This window comes from Danio rerio, chromosome 7 (genome assembly GCF_052040795.2).
Source record: "Danio rerio strain M-AB ecotype USA chromosome 7, GRCz13ab, whole genome shotgun sequence".
NCBI classification, from domain to species: Eukaryota; Metazoa; Chordata; class Actinopteri; order Cypriniformes; family Danionidae; genus Danio; species Danio rerio.
Window position 1 is genome coordinate 79,475,001 of NC_141027.1, and position 22,500 is coordinate 79,497,500.

General features: G+C 42.0%; 1 protein-coding gene and 1 long non-coding RNA gene across 51 annotated transcripts in view; both read left to right on the forward strand.

The window, feature by feature from the left end:
- Positions 1-22,500, forward strand: part of LOC101882941 (adhesion G protein-coupled receptor L3) — a 404,469-nt gene that overhangs the window by 194,946 nt on the left and 187,023 nt on the right. The gene's annotated exons all lie outside the window — the stretch shown is intronic.
- Positions 7,370-9,481, forward strand: LOC147836240 (uncharacterized). The gene is made up of 4 exons (XR_015496620.1): positions 7,370-7,775; positions 7,819-8,523; positions 8,567-8,967; positions 9,032-9,481. It is a non-coding gene; the product is annotated as an uncharacterized LOC147836240 (long non-coding RNA).

Genomic DNA, 22,500 nt, shown 5'->3' on the forward strand with positions numbered 1-22,500 from the left:
TGCTCGACCCAAGAAAACTCGAGCCGGGCACAACAGGACAGGACTAGACAGAGCTAGTGTCCGGACTCTGCCACCAAAACAAGACTTTACAAGACCAGAGTGGCAGAACCCTGACAGCTTATGTGAATAATACTAATCTTTCTACATTTGACTGACGCTTAGATTTGAAGTTGTTTGCTCAATAATAATAAAAAAAAAAAACATTTTACCCTGCTGAAAACTCCAGCTTAAACCAGCCTAGGCTAGTTGGCTGGTTTTAGCTGGTTGACCAGGCTGGTTTTAAAGGGGTTTCGGCCACTTCCAGGCTGGTTTCCAGCCATTTCCAGCCTGGTCATAGCTGGTCAGGCTGGATAATGACCAGCCAAATCCAGCTAAAACCAGCTTGACCAGCCTGGTTTAAGCTAGATATAGCTGGTTTTGGCTGGACTTCCAGCTTGGCTAGGCTGGTCAAGCTGGTTTTAGCTGGTCATCTCCCAGCCTGACCAGCTAAGACCAGGCTGGAAATGGCTGGAAACCAGCCTGGAAGTGGCCAAAACCCCTCTAAAACCAGCCTGGCCGACCAGCTAAAACCAGCCAACCAGCTTAGGCTGGTTTAAGCTGGATTTTTCAGCAGGGTAAATATGAAAGAAGCAGCTATATGTTAAAAAAATAGTTCTGGGTGTTAGAGCGTGTCACAATAATCAATATATCCACGCATCGTGCAAGACTTATTAAGATGACCTCAGTTGCAATGTACACTCACTGGCCACTTTATTAGGTACACCTGTCCGACTGCTCGTTAAGGCAAATTTCTAATCAGCCAATCACGTGGCAACAACTCAATTAGGCATGTAGACGTCTGCTGCAGTTCAAAGCAAGCATCATAATGGGGAAGGACTTGTGGAAATTTGTAGAAATATTATTTGTAACTTTAAGTGGGTTTGAAAACCTGTGTATTATCCATGGTTTCTTCCTCAAACTTCAGCCGTTTGCAGTTCCCATGCTCACAAAAGCCCCTAATATTCAACCAGTGCGCCTGAAAAGCGTGAGCGCATTGCGTCGCTTGCATGTCCCTCCATAGGAAAGAATGACCTTGCATGAGCTTGCTTTAGTTAATAGCCTCAGTCATAGTTAATCCCGTGTGCGTGGTTATTTGTCTCGGTGTACAAACAAGCGCACAGCTGGCAAAACTTTTAGTTGCTTTGTGCAGAAACCAGGTGTTGAGAAGCCTTTACGGTTAATAAACTGTGACGAATTAAGGAGATGTTAATAGTGAAACCGGTTAATCATTGAATCCCTACAGCAGTGGTGTCAAACTCAATTCCTGGAGGGCCGAAGCTCTGCACAGTTTAGTTCCAACCCTGCTCCAACACACTTACCTGTAGGTTTCAAACAAGCCTGAAGGACTCAATAAGCTTAATCAGGTGTGTTAAAATAGGGTTGGAACTAAACTGTGCAGAACTGCGGCCCTCCAGGAACTGAGTTTGACACCTGTGCCCCTACAGTGTCTCCGTCTTCTGATGGCTACTTCCAGCAGGATATAACACCATGTCATAAAGCTCAAATCATCTCAGACTGGTTTATTGAACATGACGATCAGTTCACTGTGCTCAAATGGCCTCCACAGTCACCAGAGCTCAATGTAATAGAGCACCTTTGGGATGTCGTGGAATGGGAGATTGGCGTCATGGATGTGCAGCCGACAAATCTGCAGCAACTGCGTGATGCTATCATGTCAATATGGAGAAGAAATCTCTGAGGAATATGTCCAGTACCTTGTTGAATCTCTGCCAGGAAGGATTAAGGCAGCTCTGAAGCCAAAAGGGCTACAACCTGGTACTAGTTAGGTGTACCTAATAAAGTGGCCGTTTAAGTGTATCTCGCTCTTTTTCTCTTTGGGAAAAAAATCGAAATGTTTATTGGAAGCATTAAACCACAAAGCATATTCATGCACACATATCCGCCCGTCACAGACATGTATTTCACAGTCGCTCTCAAACATGTTGTCACCTACCGCAGGTTAATGACAACAGCAAACCACATTCACGGCACATTTCATTACTATAATATAACATATTTCCCAGTGACAAATTATTCAGCGGGAAATAACGCAGGCTGTCATATGGAGCACAAAGCACTTTCATTCAAGAACTCTCAGTATAAACACAATATCAAAGTACATGAAATGCTCTGGAAGGCAGTGAAATGGCTTTATACCGATGGAGAGCTTCTCGTCAAAATTGCCTTGCTCTCCCTGTAACAGTATGTTTCACTATAATGTCAGTCAGAGAGAGCAGTTGAGAGCCAAATGCGTCTCAATCGCACGCTTTTACACATTAAATGCACACAGTGATCCGAGTGAAGAACTCTTAATAGTCGCAGTACTTCCTCTGGCTTTCATCTATTCTAACTTTAGTCAACTGAGAGCTTTACTGTGAGCGTCTACTCAAATCTGGCTCAGCTTGTGTAGCTTACTCTTTAATTGATTAATTGTAATTATTAGTTCATAATCTTGGCGACGCAGTGGCGCAGTGGGTAGCACGTTCGCCTCACAGCAAGAAGGTCGCTGGGTCGATGAGTTTGCATGTTCTCTGGAGATGATGATAAAACTTCAGATAAAACTTCAGAAAATTAAACTGCATTTTAAAATATAGTCAAATAATAATAAGATTTCAGTTTTTCCTCCATCTTTGATCAAATTAATGCAGGTCTTGCTGAGCAGAAGAGCCTTCCATCAGCAACATTAACCAGTTACTGTAAACTCCGCGGTTGCTTTAAGATTTAAAGGGCTAGCGTCGCACCAGACCCCCTTAAGTGGTTTCGCTTGAAAGTGTAGAATCTATATTTTATGCACATATGCATCACTTTGGTTTTTATTTTACTGTATAAAAGTCATTTACACTTAAATACACAGTATTTTGGATACCCGAGCTGGGTATTGAACATTGGTTCATTTTCATATTTTTTATACGACACATGTACAAGTTATAGCTCATATGAAAGCTCTTGCCGGTGCTCATACGGTTCTAGCATTCATTTACTGAATTATATTCACATATCAAACAGTTGCTGAATGAATCGTGGTGTTTCCATGGCGCAGAAGTGAAAACAATACATTTATGATCAATAAGCAGCCCCAGATAGCACAGACAGCTGTCATCTCTCACCTTATGCTGTGCGCTTCAGGGCCATTCTCCTCTGTTTTTGAGCTGATGTGCATAAGTAATCCTTTTATATGTCTGACGTGCTCCAAACACAGTGAATTATGTTTGATCAAACAAAAGAATAGTGAAATATGAACACAATGATCGCTCCCTGTGGCTTGTACAGCACCTCTCATCAGTGGGAATACAATAACTTTTGCACAGATTATGATGGAGACATTTTTCTTTTTCCCTATGATTACAGACATGTGCAGAGACCACCAACATTAATTACAGCACGCTAGACCACACACAACCTAAAAGGTACACTTTCACATTTGAGTTCATAAAAAAAATACAAAAAGCGCCTCTTTATTTAGGTGTTTATTACAATGATACCAATTTTTTGCATTTACACCTCTGCATGTGGATTTGGGAAATTTGGGTTGGAAAAATCCAGGCGGAAATCCCAAAATAACAGCAGAGTTTAACTGGTTAAAAAAAATACATCACACGCACACTTGAACTGTAATAAAACAGCCAGTTTTCCTCATCCAGTCAATTCTTGATGAATGAAATCATGTGCTGTCCTACTTTTTTCTCTTATTGGAGAAATATGTGACATTATGAAAGTAAAATGGGTTGTGAATGGCAACTCAGACTGACTTTAATCATGCAGAGCATACGCTGAAGAGCTGGAGAAAGAGTGAAGCGCTGAAGTCAGATGGACAGAATCAGAGCACACACACACATGCATGCATACACACACACACATGAATGATTCTAGCCTCTGTTTTCCAATTACAGCAGTGTTTCATCACACTAAACAGTGACTGCAGTTCTGTTCAAACTTCAGGCCTCATTATCATCTTTCTGTCTCTTCATCTATTTTTCATGTAGTTTAAGCCTCTTATATATGCGTCACATTATTGTAGAAGTCGTTTAGAAATCGTGCCTCACATCAACAATTTGTAGAGGTCATCATGTTGAGCGTGTGTCTGTGGAAACAGGTTTATTCTAATTGGATAACACTGATTATTTAATCAAACACTATCAAATAACATCGTATTCTATATCAATATTGCATGGGAAAATATTGACTTACTAATTTGTGGGAACACTGTAAACCCTCTTTACAATGTACACTCGCCGGCCACTTTATTAGGTACACCTGTCTAACTTCTTGTAACGCAAATTTCTAATCAGCCAATCACATGACAGCAACTCACTGCATTTAAGCATGTAGACATGGTCAAGACGAGTTCAAAGCGAGCATCAGATTGGGGAAGAAAGGGGATTTAAGTGACTTTGAACGTGGCATGGTTGTCGGTGCCAGACGGGCCAAATGAGATTTTCACGCACAACCATCTCTAGGGTTTACAGAGAATGCTCCGACAAAGAGGAAATATCCAGTGAGCGGCAGTTCTGTGTGCGCAAATGCCTTGTTGATGGTCAGAGGAGAATGGCCAGACTGGTTCCAGCTGATAGAAAGGCAACAGTAACTCAAATAAGCACTCGTTACAACCGAGCTCTGCAGAAGAGCATCTCTGAACACACAACACGTCCAACCTTGAGGCGGATGGGCTACAGCAGCAGAAGAGCACACCGGGTGCCGCTCCTGTCAGCTAAGAACAGGAAACTGAGGCTACAATTCACACAGACTCACCAAAACTGGACAATAGAAGATTGGAGAAACGTTGCTGCTCTGATGAGTCTCCATTTCTGCTGACACATTCAGATGCTCGGGTCAGAATTTGGCCTCAACAACATGAAAGCATGGATCCATCCTGCCTTGTATCAGCGGTTCAGGCTGGTGGTGGTGGTGTAATGCTGTGGGGGAGATTTTCTTTTGGTCCATTGGTACCAATTGAGCATCAACGCCACAGCCTACCTGAGTATTGCTGCTGAACATGTCCATCCCTTTATGAGCACAGTGTCTCCATCTTCTGATGGCAGCAGGATAACGCAGCATGTCATAAAGCTCAATCATCTCAGACTGGTTTCTCGAACATGACGATGAGTTTACTGTACTCAAATGGCCTCCACAGTCACCAGATCTCAATCTAATAGAGCACCTTTGGGATGTGGTGGAACGGGAGATTGGCATCATGGATGTGCAGCCGACAAATCTGCAGCAACTGTGTGATGCTATCATGACAACATGGAGCAAAATCTCTGAGGAATATTTCCAGTATCTTGTTGAATCTCTGCCATGAAGGATTAAGGCGGTTCTGAAGGGGTCCAACTTGGTACTAGTAAGCTGTACCTAATAAAGTGGCCGGTGAGTGTATTTAAGCCGTATGTTATGTAGCTTTTTATTTTTTTATGAAAAAGGTATAATATTTATTATGCACATAGTTTGTTTACTTAATAATTAAAATGCAATAAGTTTACTCTATTTATAAGTAAAACCAATGAATGCACATTAGTGCACTGTAAAAAGCGATTAGTTGACCTACAAAAAAAAAAAAAAAAGAGTAAACTTGTTTCCTTGTAATAATTAGGTAAACAAACTGTGTGCACCATTGTAAAAAGGTAAAGTCAATGTGTTTACTGACTTTTTTAAAGTCGCACTACACATACTAAAAGTCATTCTGTTCTTTTATATCCTGTCATGAGGGATTGCATTTTTTTATTTACTTTATTTATTTATACAGGGACAATGTACAACATGACATGTTGTGTCAGAGTTAGCTATAAAGCTAATTTACATCTGTAGTCCCTGGGCAGGAAGTAACAAATTTAACACTTATAACAAATACAATATACACTTACAGTACAATAAATACAGTACATCATTGTCAATAAAATGAAATCAAATCAGTGGCTGCTTATTTGATTTTGTTTTAGCCAGATTTTAAGAACAGTTTTAAAATGATTAAAAGTGCTGCTCTCTCTGATATACACTGGTATTTTATTCCATCTTTCTGCTGCTTAAACTGAAAAAACTGATTGTCCAAAAGCAGTTCTCTTAAGTTTAACTGAACAATCACCTCTAACAGATGACCTAGTCTGTCTTATATTGTCCTTGCCGACAATCACACATTGTTTGAGGGGTGGCGGTGCAAGATCATGAAATATATTATACATTAAACACATATCAGCATAAAATAAGAAACTGTCAAATGTTAGTAATTTTTGTTGTGCAATACAGTTGCAATGATGATAGCTCCTTGGCTTTTTAGCTGAAATTTTAACAGTGTGTTTATATATAACATACAATGGTTTTAATGTTGTAATGTTCGTATGCGACCAGCTTGTAGCACAATAAGATAAATGAGGTAAAATCATTGTATTCATGAAAAGTTTAGCAGCAGCCATAGGTAACTGATGCCTAATGTTTCTATAGATCGTCAGGCTTGCTCTAGCACTTTTGGAAACCTTCTTAATTTAAATTGGAGTCAATAATTATACCCAAATATTTAAAATGATCAACACTATTTATTACTTCTCCATTAACTAAAATATCTGAGCAATGCTCCTCATTTTTCTTAATTGAAAAAAACATGCATGAAGTTATAGGGACAAAATCAAGTCTCAGATGTGCTCAATAATGATGAAGATCAACATGTCAGATATTGCATGCAGTTGTCTGTGAACACCAGTCTGCCACTGAGCTGAAACAAAAAGTCTAATCCCGTCTGTGCAAGCAAAAACACCCCCCAAAATCAAATGGATTTGGATTTAAATTATTTTGGAAAAAATAAATAGATAAAGCTCCAAGCATAAAGGCATCATCAGCTCATTTTGTCTCCACAAATACTAAAACTCTTTGTTTTTATTTTATATCCTGCCATGAGGGAATGCATGAAGTTGTTAGGACACAATCAAGTCTCCGATGTACTCATAATTATGATGGTGAACATGTCAGATCTTGGGTGTTTTAGTAGTCTGTGAACACCCGTCCGTCACTGGGCTGAGAGAAACAGTCTAATCTCATCTGTCCAATAAAGACGTGTGCTTCATGTCGGCGCAACTGACTCAATCTCTCTCTGCCTTTTATCCCTGTCCCTAATTGGCTGGTGGGAGTAGAAATATCCGAGCGTGTTTGATGTTCCCCATATTTTCGCATCCTCCGTTGCTTGTGTCTCCCTTCAGTGGAATCAAGTGGGCGTCCAGTTCCTCCCACAAACCCCTCGGTCCCGCTAGAGACTGCGATTATATCATCGCTCCGGGTCGGCAGGAATTTCTCTCTGATGAAGCTGACGTGATTTATCGAGCTCGTGTTTTGTGCGGATGGAAAGCGACTGGTATGGCGCTAAAACACTTGCAGGAAACATCTGGAAACATCTCTGCTTCATTGGTGGATTGAGGATTGATGGCCGTGTGTGATTGGGTTGTCATGTGAAGTTAAGCAGTTAGTGCCTTCGCTTTTTCTGTCTTGGTGTTTGGTTTAGTGGGATTTGCTTGTTTCTGTGACCATTAAACTTTGCTCTTCTTCTTTGGATATCTAAATAAAAGATGTATCTGTGCACTTTATTGTTCTGTAAAAAACCATTAGCCCTCATAATCTTTTATCAAACACCATAACCTGCTCTTTCCCTCGAAATGACATCTTCATTTCTGCTCACATGGAATGCTTTTAAGGTGGGGCTATCAGTCAATTAGGGCGGAGCTATCAGTGCTTTAGAGCAGAGATATCAGTACTTTAGGGTGGAGCTAAAAGTGCTTTAGAGCAGAGATATCAGTACTTTAGGGCGGAGCTATCAGTGCTTTAGAGCAGAGATATCAGTACTTTAGGGCGGAGCTATCAGTGCTTTAGAGCAGAGATATCAGTACTTTAGGGCGGAGCTATCAGTGCTTTAGAGCAGAGATATCAGTACTTTAGGGCGGAGCTATCAGTGCTTTAGAGCAGAGATATCAGTACTTTAGGGCGGAGCTATCAGTGCTTTAGAGCAGAGATATCAGTACTTTAGGGCGGAGCTATCAGTGCTTTAGAGCAGAGATATCAGTACTTTAGGGCGGAGCTATCAGTGCTTTAGAGCAGAGATATCAGTACTTTAGGGCGGAGCTATCAGTGCTTTAGAGCAGAGATATCAGTACTTTAGGGCGGAGCTATCAGTGCTTTAGAGCAGAGATATCAGTACTTTAGGGCGGAGCTATCAGTGCTTTAGAGCAGAGATATCAGTACTTTAGGGCGGAGCTATCAGTGCTTTAGAGCAGAGATATCAGTACTTTAGGGCGGAGCTATCAGTGCTTTAGAGCAGAGATATCAGTACTTTAGGGTGGAGCTAAAAGTGCTTTAAGGCGGAGCTATCAGCACTTTATTGTGGGACTATCAGTACTTTTGGGCGGAGCTTTGAGTGCATTAGGGCTGAGCTATCAGTACTTTAGGGCGGAGCTATCAGTTCTTTAGGGCGGAGCTATCAGTACATTAGGGCAGAGCTATCAGTGCTTTACGGTGGAGCTATCAGTGCTATAGGGTGGAGCTATCAGTGCTATAGGGTGGAGCTATCAGTGCTATAGGGTGGAGCTATCAGTACATTAGGGCGGGACTATCAGTGCTTCAGGGCAGAGCTATCGCTACTTAAAGGTGGAGCTATCAGTACTTTATGGTGGAGCTATCAGTACTTTAGGGCGGAGCTACCAGTGCTTAAGGGCAGAACTATTGGTACTTTAGGGTGGAGCTATCAGTACATTAGGGCGAAGCTATCAATACTTTAGGGCGGAGCTATTGGTACATTAGGGCAGAGCTATCAGTACATTAGGGCGGAGCTGTCAGTACTTTATTGTGGGGCTATCAGTACTTTAGGGCGGGGCCATAAGTACTTTATGGTGGGGCTCTCAGTACTATAAGGTGGGGTTATAAGTCTGTTAGGACGGGGCTATCAGTACTTTAGGGCGGGCTATCAGTACTTTAGGGCAAAGTTATCAGTACTTTAGGGGGGGTTATTAGCACTTTAGGGCAGGGCTATCAGTACTTTAGGGTGAAGTTATCAGTGCTTTAGGTCGGAGCTATCAGTACTTTATGGTGGGGCAATCAGTGCTTTAGGGCGGAGCTATGTGTGCTTTAGTGCAGAGCTATTACTCCTTCAGGGTAGGGCTGTCAGGACAATCTTAACTTCCATGTCATGGTAACACTGTATAACACGTTTCTTATATTAACATTACTAAATATGAACACCTAAAATCTGTTATAAAAGTTTAAAGGTCTTATAAATAGGGATTTTTTCATGAGTATTTTATTGAGTTCCCTAAAAAGGGTCAATACTTTTATGTTTAACTTCATGTATTGCATGTAATATTTTTTTTTTTATAATTTGTGAAATATTTGTCACATTACTAAAATAAGATTGTATTTAATGTAAATGAGCTAACATAAACTAGCAGTAACAAGCAGTATTTTTATTAACAACCATAAAAAAAATAATAAAATAAAAGAAATCTAATTAATATCTCAATATCTGATGAATTCGTAATGGTTAGTTAATTTAAAAGTTTCCTGTTCCATGTACTTCAAACAATGTAATATGAGATTCTTGGTGAACTATGAGTTTAAAGTACCTCACCATTCCCTTAATTTATAATGCTTAAATTTATAAGTTTTGTTTGTCTCTTTAAATGCAAATGAGCTACTGCTCCCCGCCCCCTTCTCAGTAGCTTGTTCTTCTATTATTAAAGCAATAACAAACAAATCATCTAAAAACGTGCTTTAAAGCCTTGCGTTTTTAACTCGTGCATGTAAACAGTTCTGGGAGAAATCATGTGTGTATCATTATTACAGTGTTACTAATATAAATAATAATTCATGCTAGAGTGACTTTATAACTCTGCAGATCAGCAAAGTTAAAAAAGCACAATATGACCCATCTTAGCAAATGCATTTCCATTTATTTTATTAAATGTATTTGCTTTTATAGCACACATAAGAACAACAATTGTTGATCACTGTGCTTTACAAAAACAGAAGGTAAAATGTTTGATAAATCTAATATTGACTAAAATTCACCACTGGTATCTCTGTGTAAAGTGCTATACCTCCCTCAGTGTATTTCAGTGTTTTACTCTCAGGGTTTGCAAGAAGGACTGCAGAAGACATTATGTGGTTTTACACTGATCGCGATAGCAGATACGCCACGAGAGTCATGGAAAAAAAGCACATGTCCTGTGGTCTGACTGTGAGGTCTGTCAGCACCGTTACTGTTAATATACTGAGAGCTGTCATTTCATATTTCACCATGATCAAACATTTGAAGCTCAGCATAGTTTGAGCAAGGCCACTACTTGAGGAAAAAATGTTCAACGAATGTATTTCCACATGAGTCTGTTGAAATTCTTGGTTGTGATTGGCTGGAATGTGTGCTGTAATAATGTTTAATGCAGTCCCAGTCAGTTTAGATCACAGTTTGAAAATAAATGCACTTGTCTCAAACATTAGCACTGTAAAACCCGACAGTCAACTGTATCAGATGAAATGAGTGTAGTTAACTCAAAATGGACTGAAATTTACTCATTTAAATAGAGTGTTGAACTCAGTGTTGAATGTTATGAGTAGGCCCACACGGAATCTGCGCGCACAGAATTCCGCATATTTTCTGGAGATTTTCCGCAGAATTTTCCGCAGATTTATGCAGATTTTTAGCCCATTATTAATTCTGTTTCTTTGCTTGAGTAAATGTGTAAATCTGAATTTATTCAGTTTTTATTCAGTAATTTATTACTTTTTATTTAATATATTAAGGTTTAAGTTATGATACTCCGCTGGATACTCCCAAAACAATTCCGCAGAAATTTGCAGATTTTTACCAAAATTCTCCGCAGAAAACGCAAGCAAAAAACGTCTGCAGATTCCGTCTGGCCGTGGTTATGAGTAAATTAAATACCTCATTACTTCAACTTAAATAGAGTAAGTTCACAGTACTTATATAGATTAGTTTTTTAACTTAAATGGTTTGCAGCCATCGGTTTCCTCAAATGGTTTGAGTTGCCTTAACTTATTAGGTTGTACAGTTGGTTTGAGTTCTCTTCATTTATTGAGTATTACTGTGCTCAAATTGCTTCATTTACTCAAATAGATTAAGTTCACAGAACTCATTTGGATTAATTTTTGAACTTTAGTGGTTTGTTGCAATCGGTTTCCTCAAATGGTTTGAGTTTCCTTAGCTTTTTAGGGTTTTACAATGTAGTAACCATCATGCCTCATTCACACAGGGCGTCAGCGTCAACGTCAGGCGTTGCCGAACTGCATTCTCGATCCGTTAGCGCCGCTTCAGAGGCGTTGCTTCTTGCAGAAGTTGGAACTAGCTCAACTTTTCAAGCGCCGATGGAAGCGTCAGCCAATCAGATCGCTGTATGCAAATACACCATCTAGACAGTGGCCTATTGCTGCCTGAATTTCATTGGCTGACACTGCTATGATGATCGCGTCAGCCCTAACTTCAGACACGCCTTCAGTCAAGCGTTGACGCTGAAGCCCCGTGTGAATGTGGTGTTAGCAGATGTTCTTCATTCCTCTAAGTGATCTTGAGGACAATGATGTGTATTTTCAGCCTGATTTCACAAGGAAACAAAAGTATTTTACCTTTTGTCAGTTTAATGGCTAATTTGTGCGAATTTGTATGAGTTGAGTCGTACGAAAATGTACGATTTTAAAAAGGAGGCGTGGCACCTAATTTCCCCCCCTAACCCCATCAGTTATTGGGTGATGAGAAAATCGTGCTAAATTGTACAAATTTAATCATACGAATTCATATGAATTAGCCACTAAATCAAAACGTTACGAACTGCCATGAGATTGCGTTGGTATTTTACCAGGAGCCAGGACCTCACACTTATTCATTCATTCATTTTCTTGTCGGCTTAGTCACTTTATTAACCCAGGGTCGCCACAGCGGAATGAACCGCCAACTTATCCAGCAAGTTTTTACGCAGCGGATGCCCTTCCAGCTGCAACCCATCTCTGGGAAACATCCACACACACATACTACGGACAATTTAGCCTACCCAATTCACCTGTACCGCATGTCTTTGGACTGTGGGGGAAACCGGAGCACCTGGAGGAAACCCACGCGAAGGCAGGGAGAACATGCAAACTCCACACAGAAACACCAACTGAGTCGAGGTTCGAACCAGCGACCCAGCGACCTTCTTGCTGTAAGGCGAACATGCTACCCACTCCGCCACTGCCTCGCTACCTCACAATTATGATTGTGAGGCCCTGTCATTTACATGCACAAATATGGAATAAAATCGCTGTCATAAATATTTTGTGCGTAATTAAAATTCACGCAACTGTATTTATAAAAACGTAAAGGAAAACGGAGCGTACTCGTAATTTTACGAGGGTACAATTCCAAAATCTGCGATTAGAACAGACACGGATGAGACATTTTCTTTGTCTGTTTGCATATGACTGATGAATTTACGATGGGTGTACTTTACAAACACGAAACACAGTTTCATCACGGACACCAAGACCTGATTATGAGTACGAATCAAAAAGTCTGAACCTTTATTACAGCTCATGACGGACATATCTCAAAGAGGGAATAACAAAAATCTTACCTGAGATGGTGTGCGGGAGCCCAGCAAGTGCACTGTTGTGATCGATAGCTCTCGGTTGTTTATTACAGCCTGTGACAGCGGTGATGTAATTTTAAATGTCGCTTTTTGATTCGTACTCATAATCAGGTTGTCTTGTCCGTCGTGTCGTGTCGAGTCTTTGCCTTGCTTCCTGGCGCATTTGGTATTTACATGGCGGACTATGTAAGTGTAAAAACTGAACGCTTCACTAGCGAGTTAAACAGAGCATCTGCAGCGCGAGAATAAAGAACGAGCCTCCTCCATTCAGCCTCTTTACTTTTACTCTTTACTCCTTTACTTTGGTGGAGTGAGGAAGCGATGGAAACCCCCTCCACTGAATTCCCCCTTTAAGGGAATAATGTAAGCATGTAATGTAAGACTTTGTTGGTTGCTATGGTGCTCTAGCTTGTTGCTAGGTGTTTGTTATGCCTCTGGCTTGTTGCTAGGGGATTGCTATAATCACTTGGCTGTTGCTAAGGCATTGCTAGTGCACTTTTGCCTCATTATTTGGCTAGTCTTTCTGGTTGCAGGAGCATCGCTGAGAGTTTGTTAGGGTGTTTCAGGTTGTTGATACAGGCAGGAAAGCCAGAGGGAATATTTAGATTTAATTGGATGTAGCTGGAACGCTCTAGTAGCAGTTAAAATCTTTTGACAAACCCTCCTCACCCAGGTCTCGCACAATAACAGCCCTGTTGGCTTTATCAAGACAACATAATGATAATGCGATATTAGAGCTCATGAGACAATTAGGACTTTCTTATTTGCTCTATTCATTCCCCCACACACCCTCTAAATGTGAGTCCTGATGAGCAATCAGCCCTTGCGCTGTTTCGGGCCGGGGAATTTAGTCATCGCACATTTAGAAGAAATGCCACCGCTCGGCTTTTCACGCTCCAAATGACTCTCTGAAGCGATTGAGGCGTTTTAAAGGATCTCGCCGCTCTTTTTCGGTGCCGTTTCGTTGAAAAAGGCGTTTGGCTACGGTCATTAAGTTTGCTGGGGTTGTTATGATGATGATGATGATGGTGTGATGCTCTGTGTGATCTTGAGGACATCAGTGTGTGCTTCAACAGGAGCCGATATAGGGATCGCACAAATATGGTAAAGAGTATTTGAGAAGAGCTAGCGAACACATGCTATTACGAGTTTATAGAAATGCCAGCGCCATTTCATACATCTTGCCACTATTGTTTTGTGTCGTTTTGTTAAAAAAGGCATTTGGCTATGGTCATTAAGTTTGCTAGGGTTGTGCTGCAATGTTATCTTTTTTTCCTGCAATAAATAACCGGCCACTTTATTAGGTACACCTGTCTAACTGCTCATTAATAAAAATGTCCAATCAGCCAATCACATGGAAGCAACTTAATGCATTTAGGCAGGTAGACATGGTCAAGATGATCTGCTGCTGCATTATCCTGCTGGAAGTAGCCAGGTAGGTACACTGTGGTCATAAAGGGAAGGAACAATACTCAGGTAGGCTGTGGTGTTGACATGATGCTCAATTGGTACTAATGAGCTCAAAGTGTGCCAAGAAAATCTCCCCACACCATTACACCACCACCACCAGCCTGAACTGCTGATATAGGGCAGGATGGATGCATGCTTTCATGTTGTTGAGGGCAAATTCTGAGCTGACCATCTGAATGTGTCAGCAGAAATGGAGACTCATCAGAGCAGGCAACGTTTCTCCAATCTTCTATTGTCCAGTTTTGGTGAGTCTGTGTGAATTGTAGCCTCAGTTTCCTGTTCTTAGCTGACAGGAGCGGCACCCGGTGTGCTCTTCTGCTGCTGTAGCCCATCCGCCTCTAGGTTCTTCTGCATACCTCATGCGAATCATCTCAGACTGGTTTTTTGAACATGACAATGAGTTCACTGTACTCAAATGGCCTCCACAGTCACCAGATCTCAATCCAAAAGAGCACCTTTGGGATGTGGTGGAACGGGAGATTGACATCATGGATGTGCAGCCGACAAATCTGCAGCTACTGCGTGATGCTATCATGTCAACATGGAGCAAAATCTCTGAGGAATATTTACAGTAGCTTGTTGAATCTCTGCCATGATGGATTAAGACAGTTCTGAAGGCAAAAGGGGTCCAACCTGGTACTAGTAAGGTGTACCTAATAAAGTGGCCGGTGAGTGTATATATACAATTACACCAGATGACGTGAAAACTGCTATTTGGAAATCGTTTTTAGAATTTTGAATTATTCTTGAAGTGAATCGTGGACAAAATGTAATAAAAAATTACAAGCAAATATATAAAAGCAAAGATAAAAGTGAAATAAACAGTGTTTAATGGTTTTGGGGGCAGTTAACTAGTATTTAGATACAGAACTTGAACAATGTAAATGTAAATGTAAAATAAAAAAATGCAGCATAAATGATTCAATAAAACTATTTATTAATAATGTAACATGGTAAAATTTCTTGTGTCTGAATGCTTTGAACACTGTCAGGCCTTAAAAAACATGCATTTTCGCTCCATTTTAGTCAAACTCTGAAATAAATGCAAAATGCTCATGTGTTCAGATCAACTATAATCATACACTGAAAAAAGCCTCATTGCATCAGCTTAAATAAATCACTTCAACTTCTTACCAATTCTAGCTCATTCTAAAAACGTACCCCTATATGCATTTCTGGAGAGCACCAAATATGTCCCAGCAGCTAAATCTTTTACAGTTTTTGTTATTGTGAATCCACCAGAGGTCGCTGTGTACGCTATTTCACATTTCAAATTTCAAAAGTGCCATTTGCGCCTGTTCTTCTCACATAAATCCACCAGAGGCTGATGTGACTGAATGACTGACCGATCGACTGACCCACCCTCCTCCATATCTAAACCCAACCAATATTGTTTTCAAAACTATCGATTGACCCGCCCACCCACTTCTCTAAACCCAACCGACAGTTTTAAAAAGTAATCCAGAAAAAGTTGGATTTTTTTTCTTCAGATTTTTACCACATTTTCAGATTTTACCACATTCTCCTCCTGTTATTTACTTCTTTATTTTTGGATTCTGTATTTGTCTTACCTGAGTTCTGGAACTGTTCTTCGCTAGTCATCGTAGTCAGCTCCTCTCTGCGTCTCAAGTTCGCAGACGTACATGGCGAGCTAACTGAACAAACAGCGAGAAAATGGTCCACACGGAGGTAAGTGGTCAGCCCGTAAGCGAGAAATGAACAGCATCATACCGCCCCCTAGCGTTTGTTTTAAAGATGACATGCAGCCATACGTACTTCTGGCTACATAATTCACGATCCCCAGAAATGTATACAGGGCTACGTTTTCAGAATGAGCATGTGTTGCTTCTTACATCTAAAATAATAACGTTCTTCCAGCTTATTTATTACTGAAAGCCTTAATTAATTAAGTGGAAACTGATTAATTCATGTAGCTATAACAAGCTGAAGTCATTTGTTTCATTTTTCACTTATTACAGTGTAACTCAACACGGCAGATGTGACTGTTGTCGATGTGCACATTGCGATATCGATGCTGAAACGATATATTGTGCAGCCCTAGTTGATGATGATGGTGATGCTCTACCATGCTGCGAGCCATTGTGATAGCAGTAAAGTGTGACGCTGCTGTCCGCTCGGATGTCTCTCTGCGAGAAATGTGTGTGTAGAAGTGTGCTGGCCTTTTTAAACCAATCCCTCGTGCTCCACGGCTGTCAATAGCTCACTGCTGGAAGCTTTGACGCCGCCATTCGTATTCATGAGTCTAATTCAATCAAAGAGCTCTCCGAATAAAAAGGCGTCAGAAGCGCCGTGACCGCCTTTTTAGGGCAAGTTAGCAAATATATACGGAGGCCAGAAAGACGTTTTCACTCAAAGAAAGACTGGCAAACATGTTTATACCTGCGGTTATACTGAAGAGGTCTCGCATTGTCTAATGCCATCTGGCCTTCAGCTTCACATTCCTGGCCTGCGGTAGCTTGTGAATAAGGAGTACACTTTTTAAAATACACTTTGCGTGTGAACTGAATGCAGTGAGTTCTGTCAGTTAAATGCGAGAAGATTTATTGTCGGTATTCTGTGTGCTGAAATACTTCTCTTTTATTACATTATGACATTCATCATAATATCCATTGCTGGATGGACTTACAAGAACAATTTTTTTTCCAAAAATCTCAGCGTTTGTGTGTGTATTTAGCAATTGTTTTCTCAAATAAAATGGTGAAATGCTGTTGAATGATTGTCAGGGTCATAGATGTTGTTCGTTTTCTCATATTGTGATATGACAAACATTGACAAAAGCAAATATGCCCAAAACAGTGTAGTGTCACACAGAGCCAGCACATTGGACTTTTATTTTGGTGGGAAAAAAAACCTCCAAGTCAGTATTCATCTTTATTTCTATAGCTCTTTTATAATTTATATTGTGTTAAAGCAGCTTAACAAAGCAGTTCTAGTAGATTCAAACCGTGTCAGTCCAGTTTTCAGTGTTCAGTTCAGTTTAGTGTGGTTTAATACTCACTGCTGAGAGTCTGCCCTGCTGAAAAATCCAGCTTAAACCAGCCTTGGCTGGTTTTAGCTGGTTGACCAGCCTGGTTTTAGAGGGGTTTTGGCCACTTCCAGGCTGGTTTCCAGCCATTTCCAGCCTGGTCTTAGCTTATCAGGCTGGAAAATGACCAGCCAAATCCAGTTAAAACTAACTTGACCAGCCTGGTTTAAGCTGGACATAGCTGGTTTTGGCTGGACTCCCAGCTTGGCTAGGCTTGTCAAGCTGGTTTTAGCTGGTCATCTCCCAGCCTGACCAGCTAAGACCAGGCTGGAAATGGCTGAAACCAGCCTGGAAGTGGCCAAAACCCCTCTAAAACCAGCCTAGGCTGGTTTTAGCTGGATTTTTCAGCAGGGCAAACACTGAGTCAAGTTTATTTATAAACTAATTTCGAGAGGAGGGCGTGCTTATGAGAGATAGCACCTGGTCCACATTAGCTAACACTGATTTACCAATCAGATGACTCCTTAACCACTACCCTGCTGAAAAATCCAGCTTAAACCAGCCTAGGCTGGTTGGCTGGTTTTAGCTGGTCGACCAGGCTGGTTTTAGAGGGGTTTTGGCCACTTCAAAGCTGGTGTCCAGCCATTTCCAGCCTGGTCTTAGTTGGTCAGGCTGGGAGATGACCAGCTAAAACCAGCTTGACCAGCATAGCCAAGCTGGGAGTCCAGCCAAAACCAGCTATATCCAGCTTAAACCAGGCTGGTCACGCTGGTTTTAGCTGGATTTGGCTGGCCATTTCCAGCTAAGACCAGGCTGGAAATGGCTTGAAACCAGCCTGAAAATGGCCAAAACCCCTCTAAAACAAGGCTGGTCAGCCAGCTAAAACCAGCCAACCGGCCTAGGCTGGTTTAAGCTGGATTTTTTCAGCAGGGTATAAATAACCAGAGTGTCTTACTTCAGCCATGTTCGTCTTGAAGAATCCCCCCTTCCACCCCTGCTCCTCCCATTTCCTTGTCAGGGCAGCACGGAGGCCTAGTGGTTAGCACCACGGCCGCACAGCAAGAATGTCACCGCCTCGGACACATCCTGGCCAGGTCGGCATTTCTGTGCGGAGTTTGCATGTTCTCCTCGTGTTTGCTTGGGTTTTCATCGGGCTCTCCAGGTTTCCTCGCATAAGTAAATTGACAAATCAAAATTGACAGCATAGACACTTCATACCATTAATCTACTTCCAACATTATCAAGCAGGGGAGTTCTCGAGACCTTCCTGAACTCGGACTCCCCTCTTACCCTGCAATGGGAGGGAGCCCCGGGCTCGAGGATCTTACGAGTTCAGGGCTCTCTCCCGGGACAGCATCCCAAACACGCTCCATAATCAATCATCCGCTGAGGGTGAACTCTTGAAAGAGCAAATCCACTGATGCGCAGCTCTAAAGGTCCATACAGTACTTGTAATACTGTTGTGTGGAGGTAAACTACACCTCTGATTCACCGAACTGAAAAGTTTGGTTAAAGTCTGTTTCTGATGATACACGGGGCAACTTTTTGAGGAAAGTTTGCCGACGTTTTTCTTTAACTTTAACCAAACTTTTATTTTGGCAAGTTTGTGTATGTACGAGTTACAAAACTAGCATTGTGAGCTAACAAAAGTGGCCACTTTATTAGGTACACCTTACTAGTACCGGGTTGTACCCCATTTGCCTTCAGAACTGCCTTAATCCTTCGTGGCAGAGATTCAACAAGATACTGGAAATATTCCTCAGGGATTTTGCTCCATATTGACATGATAGCATCACACAGTTGCTGCAGATTTGTCGGCTGCACATCCATGATGCCAATCTCCCGTTCCACCACATCCCAAAGCTGCTCTATTGAATTGAGATCTGGTGACTGTGGAGGCCATTTGAGTACAGTGAACTCATCGTCATGTTCAAGAAACCAGTCTGAGATGATTGAGCTTTATGACATGCTGCGTTATCCTGCTGGAAGCAGCCATCAGAAGATGGAGACACTGTGCTCATAAAGGGATGGACATGGTCAGCAGCAATACTCAGGTAGGCTGTGGCATCGACACCATGCTCAATTAGTACTAATGAGCTCAAAGTGTGCCAAGAAAATCTCCCCCTCATCATTACACCACCACCAGCCTGAACCGTTGATTCAAGACAAGATGGATCCATGCTGGTTGTGCTTAAAAATCCCAGTAGATCAGCAGTTTCTGAAACAACCATGCCACGTTCAAAATCACTTAAATCCCCTTTTTTCACCATTCTGATGCTCGCTTTGAACTGCAGCAAATCGTCTTGACCATGCCTACATGCCTAAATGCGTTGAGTTGCTGCTATGTGATTGGCTAATTCAAAATGTGCATTAACAAGCAGTTGAACAGGTGTACCTAATAAAGTGGCCATATATTTCGATTTCAAGTGCAAAGGTCTGCTTTTGACTTTTTTCCTTTTTCCAAAACTGTGCCGAATTCCCATCACAATCCATCCACTGAATTCCATAACTCCAGAACAATCTTTGCTGGCGCGTGATTCCAGCGGTGCCTTTAAACGCAGTCTATTCTGACAGGGCTTTGGAAACCGATTCAGTCTTCAATACACAGAAGGCCGGTTCCCTTTTCAAAGTCTATTGTGTGTCCAATACAGACAGCAGACAGGGTTATAAATATACGAGCGCTCAAGCTCAAGGTCTTTATTGGATGAGAGCCGGCAGTGTGTGTGTGCGTTCACATGTGTGTGTCTTCAGGGAATGTAGAAGCTAAAAGCTAGTCAAACGTCCCCGACACACTCACAAATAGGGCTGGACAGCAGAACTGCGGGAGGCCTGAACCGTGGAGGACTTTATGTCACCTTCATAACCACTGTGTGAGTGTGTGTGTGTGTGTGTGTGAGTGTGTGTGTGTGTATGTGTGTGCGATGGACTGAATCACCCCAGGAGCTGTCAGTAAGGGGACTTCCAGAGTCGGCCTGCTTCAGTATACAATGCACAGCCAACCCGTGGTACCATAACCAGGTTTAACGCTGCCGATATCCTCAAGGGAGTGGATGTGGTCTCTGAGAGAGCAGATTTCAGGAGTCCATCACCGTGATCATGTCATGTCGTTTTCCTGCTGTTGTGAACTCAAGCGCTAAATCTCTGTTGGCCCTCGAGGGCTGTAGAGCATTGGACACTGTGTGTGATACACAGGAACACAGTATTGACCTCATTCTGCGATGTGGATGACCCAGGCTCATTCTGATTATGTACCCCTATCTACATAACTGGAGAGCACCAAATACAACCCAGCAGCTGTTTTTTTTTGCGGTTTTTGTTTCGGTGAATCCACCAGAGGGCGCTGTGTACACTTTTTCAGATCCCAAATTTCTCTTGCGAGTGCCATTTGGGCCTGCTGTTCTCACGTAAATCCACCAGAGACCTCTGTCGACTGACTGACCGACCGATACCCCCACCCTGCCCCTTCCCTAAACCCAATAGTATTTTAAAAAGCACCTATTGACCCAAAAACCATCTTCCCTAAACCCAACCTCAGTGTTTTGAAAAGCAATCCAGAAATAGAAAAGCCCACGCCAGATTTTTACCATGTTTATTTAAGATTTTACCACATTTTTACCATAACCAGGTTTAACCAGGCGCTGAATCTCTGTTTGCCCCGAGGGCTGTAGAGCATTGGACACTGTGTGTGAGACACAGGAACAGAGTATTGACCTTTTTCTGCGATGTGGTTGACCCAGGCTCATTCTGATTACGTACACCTATCTACATTACTGGAGAGCACCAAAACCAACCCAACAGCTATGTTTTTTTTTTGCTGTTTTTGTTTGGTCAATCCACTAGAGGGCGCTGTGTACACTTTTTCAGATCTTACATTTCTCTCACAAGCGCTATTTGTGCCTGCTGTTCTTACGTAAATCCGCCAGAGGCCACTGCCGACTGACCGACCGACCGATACCCCCACCCTGCCCCTTCCCTAAACCCAACCAATAGTATTTTAAAAAGCACCAATTGACCCACCCACCCCCTTCCCTTAACCCAGACTCAGTGTTTTGTAAAGCAATCCAGAAAAAGAAAAGCCCACGCCAGATTTTTACCATGTTTTTTAAAGATTTTACCACATTTTTACCATAACCACTTTTAACGCTGCTAATATCCTCAAGGGAGTGGATGTGGTTTCTGAGAGAGCAGATTTTAGGCGTCCTTTACTGTGATCATGTCATGTCGTTTGTGAAGCGCTAAATCTTTGTTGGCCCTCGAGGGCTGTAGAGCATTTTACACTGTGTGTGATACACAGGAACACAGTATTGACCTCATTCTGCGATGTGGATGACCCAGGCTCATTCTGATTACGTACCCCTATCTACATTACTGGAGAGCACCAAATACAACCCAGCAGCTATGTTTTTTTTGCGGTTTTTGTTTCGTTGAATCCACCAGAGGGCGCTGTGTACGCTTTTTCAGATCTCAAATTTCTCTTACGAGTGCCAATTGCGCCTGCTGTTCTCACGTAAATCCACCAGAAGCCGCTGTCCACTGAACAACCATTACCCCCACCCTGCCCCTTCCCTAAACCCAACCAATAGTATTTTAAAAAGCACCAATTGACCCGCCCACCCTCTTCCCTAAACCCAACCTCAGTGTTTTGAAAAGCAATCCAGAAATAGAAAAGCCCACGCCAGATTTTTACCATGTTTTTTATTTTTTATTTTACCACATTTTTACCATAACCAGGTTTAACGCTGTTGATATCCTCAAGGGAGTGGATGTGGTTTCTGAAAGAGCAGATTTTAGGTGTCCCACTCAGTGATCATTTCATTTGTGAAGCGCTAAATCTCTGTTGGTCCTCGAGGGCTGTAGAGCATTGGACACTGTGTGTGATACATAGGAGCACAGTATTGACCTTATTCTGCGGTGTGGATGACCCAGGCTCATTCTGATTACGTACCCCTATCTACATAACTGCAGAGCACCAAATACAACCCAGCAGCTATGTTTTTTTTTGCAGTTTTTGTGTTGTTGAATTCACCAGAGGGCGCTGTGTACACTTTTTCAGATCTCAAATTCCTCTTGCAAGTGCCATTCACACCTGCTGTTCTCACGTAAACCCACCAGAGGCTGCTCTCGACTGACTGACTGATCAAACGATGGACACACCCAGCCTCCCCCTTCTCTAAACCCAACCAATACTATTTTAAAAAGCACCAACTGACCCGCACACCCCATTTCCTAAACCCAACTACTGCATTTTGAAAAGCAATCCAGAAAAAGAAAAGCCCTCACCTGATTTTCACCACGTCTTCACCCTGTTATTTTTTTGGCTTCTGTATTTACCAGTTTCGAACCCTGTCGTTGCGGTCAACCTGCCACGACCCATCTCTGGGAAACATCCACACCCACACACTC